General features: G+C 44.7%; 1 protein-coding gene across 1 annotated transcript in view; it reads right to left on the bottom strand.

Annotated features, from left to right (window-relative positions):
- The window catches only part of TG (thyroglobulin), a 209,669-nt gene that overhangs the window by 50,083 nt on the left and 156,021 nt on the right, over positions 1–3,565 (bottom strand). The gene's annotated exons all lie outside the window — the stretch shown is intronic.

Consider the following 3,565-nt stretch of genomic DNA (forward strand, 5'->3'; position numbering starts at 1 on the left):
GAAGATATAACAACATCAACATAATAAGAATCCCAAAGGGCAAGACTGGGATCTGTCTAACAAATACTCCAGTGCTCAAGCTAATGAAGCTGTCCATGCTTGTATCTGGCCAATGTCAAATATAAAGCTGTATTTATTGCTATTAGAATCATAGAATATTAGGGTTGGAAGAGCCCTCACAAGGTCATCTAGTCCAATCCCCTGCTCAAAGCAGGACCAATCCCCAACTAAATCATCCCAGCCACGGCTTTGTCACGCCGGGCCTTAAAAACCTCTAAGGATGGAGATTCCACCACCTCCCTAGGTAACCCATTCCAGTGCTTCACCACCCTCCTAGTGAAATAGTGTTTCCTAATATCCAACCTAGACCTCCCACACTGCAACTTGAGACCATTGCTTCTTGTTCTGTCATCTGCCATCACTGAGAACAGCCGAGCTCCATCCTCTTTGGAACCCCCCCTTCAGGTAGTTGAAGGCTACTATCAAATTCCCCCTCACTCTTCTCTTCTGCAGACTAAACAAGCCCAGTTCCCTCAGCCTCTCCTCGTAAGTCATGTGCCCCAGCCCCCTAATCATTTTCACTGCCCTCTGCTGGACTCTCTCCAATTTGTCCATGTCCCTTCTGTAGCGGGGGGACCAAAACTGGACACAATACTCCAGGTGTGGCCTCACCAGTGCCCAATAGAGGGGAATAATCACTTCCGTTGATCTGCTGGAAATGCTCCTACTAATGCAGCCCAATATACTGTTGGCCTTCTTGGCAACAAGGGCACACTGCTGACTCATATCCAGCTTCTGGTCCACTGTAATCCTCAGGTCCTTTTCTGCAGAACTGCTGCCTAGCCAGTTGGTCCCCAGCCTGTAGCAGTGCATGGGATTCTTCCGTCCTAAATGCAGGAAGTGTTATTGGTTAACAGTGCCCATAGAGTGCTCGGTGTTATACAAAGAGGCAAGAAGGAGCAGCCCATGAGTCATGAAGCTTACACGCACGCATAAGTGAGGGGAGGTAGTACAGCATGTTATACAGCATTAAATGGCATTTGGTCATGCCCTGAAAAAAGAATGTTAAGGTCTTCCACATTCCCAGCACAGCAGAAGTGGGTCTCCAAGAGGGACTTAAATGTGGGAAGGGTCTATTGGATGAACTCAGGAAGATCACACCAAACACAGGGGGCTGCAGTGAAGAAAGCACAAAGGTGATCAAGAAAGATGCTAATGAACAGACGAGGCTGGGAGCGTTGGCAGATGGGTGGGATGATGTTGGGGAAATATGGTGGGTCAGAGGTAGGGATGGTTTTGCTGCGCAAGTATCTGCCTGAGATTTCTGAAAATGGAAAAAAAAAAAGACTTTTTTCCATCAATTCTGACATTTTGCAGGTGGTAAGGTTTTTTTTCTTTTTTTTATTTCCTGCACAGCTCTCGACAGATGCCATTTTGCTAGTAACAGAGGAGATTCTGCAAAGCACAGTGTTCCTGTATCTCAAATGACTCACTTGTTGCTTGCCTGATTGTTACTCTATCAAGCCAGTAACTTTCAGTAACAGGATATGAATGCCTTTAACACAATTTACAAGCCCCCCCACTGAATTCAACAGCAAAACTCTTTGATTTAGAAGGGAGCACAGCCACGCCGGTATCAAATCTAATTGTTTACCATATTTATAAATATGTGATTAGCCTACAGTGCTGGTATTATGCATTGCACAGATGCAAGATGCAGTGCAGAATCCATGAGCCCAACCTTAGCAATCAAAAGTGGGTACATGGAGAGTAGGGATTTTCATTTAACTCCCTCCAGCAAGAATTGATCTACTTCTCTTTAAACATGTTACCCTTGTAAGCTGTCTGCTTTTGGATCAGACTGTGCCCTGTTTTGGCAAGGACAGGTGTGTTTCAATCCAGCTTTGTGAATGCCATCTGTTGCTCAGTGCCATATTCCTTACACAATATGCTCCCCTGGCCCTCTCCAATAGAAAAATGTTCGTTTCATGTTCAGAGTCCTCGTCAGCCTTCAAACTGCTACACTCTGTACTAGATTCTGACTAACCCAGTGCAAATATACATGGGGAGGAGCGGGGATGATAGCCCCCCACAGTTGCATCCCCGCACACAATCCCAGTCCTTGCACTTCCTTGACACAAAAACTGCACCAGGCTTGGGCTGCCATTGGATATGGAGTAGAAGGGTGAAGGTAAGACATAGCCCTGCCCCTCCACACACAGTCTGATACAGAACCTGACCTGGGCTCCTCTGACGATCCCAGTCTGGGATCTGGAAAAATCTGTCTGGAAAATTCTAGCAGGGGAGGTGCACCTTCTGCCGTAGAACTGTGGCTTCCAGAAACAGTCAGATCCTACAGTCAGACTTTAACTGGCAGTGATAATGACGCAATGCTAAAGTAGCAATGGCTGCCGTCAAAACCTCCCTCTAAGAGCACTAGATGTGAGAGCTCACCCTTGCAAACCCACTTCCATTGCAAACCTTCCACTCCTTTACCCTCTGTTCAAGGTAACAACCACTAGCATAGCACATCAAAATAAGGAAACTCTCCTCTAATTACTGTGGTTCACAGTTTTGGCACAACCTGCTACCAGGGAAACTTAACCACTTTCCCTTGGTTGCAATATATCCTATCGAACAGCTTCTAAGGCTGTTGAGCTTTTCCATCTCATTAAGTGTCATGGCTCGACAATTAACTTCTAACCTGCAGCAATTCTAAGGCTGAAACATTAATCAACAGCTGAACTCTAGCATGGTTTTTTTAATCCTGCCACATGACGTTAACATTTCAGAACCCATGCTGGTCATAAAAACAATGGGTATATTAAGCTACCTTGAATAACCTACAGACTTTTATGTATAAGCCTTTACTATGGGATCGCTGAGTGATCTTGAGCAGGTCATTTGATAGCTTTGTGCCTCAGTTTCTCCCTCTGAGACATAGGGATAAAACTGAGCACAACAGAGGTGTTCTGAGGTTTAGTTAATTACTTGGTATAATGCAGTCTGAGACATTGAAATGAGAAGGTGCTCTATGTACAGGCTTTTGTTCATCCTTGTTTATGTGTTGTAGTCTGCTCAAAAACATTAAATATTTTGCAATAGGAGTGGGCTAGTGTTTGGACCAAAAGGCTGAGAATAAAGGAGGGTCTTGGGATATAGTCTGGCTGGAGCGAGACTCAGCATCAGATCTTGGGCAGAGCTTTGTGTTTCAGCCTCCCAAACTGCAGATCAAGAAAAGGCAGAACCTTACAGAAAACAAGCTATAGGCTTTGGAGGTTGAACTGTATTGGATAAATGCATTAAGAAAACAAGAACAGCACTTTATGTATAACTAGCATAAAACACAGATTATTTTGATCATTTTCATTATGTGATCAAACAGACCCTCGTGTTAAATACTCAAAAGCTCCCTGTTTTCCACAGCCCACAGAAAAAGTGTCACTGACACCTTGAAAGCAACAGGAACCACATCTGTTGCAAACACTTCATGCCTTCCTTATTTCTCTCAGAGGAAGTATGTGGCCTGTTTGGCAAGTGCCGTTCTACATGATAGGGTGAAGTT

Source organism: Eretmochelys imbricata, chromosome 2 (genome assembly GCF_965152235.1).
Source record: "Eretmochelys imbricata isolate rEreImb1 chromosome 2, rEreImb1.hap1, whole genome shotgun sequence".
In the NCBI taxonomy this organism is placed as follows: domain Eukaryota; kingdom Metazoa; phylum Chordata; order Testudines; family Cheloniidae; genus Eretmochelys; species Eretmochelys imbricata.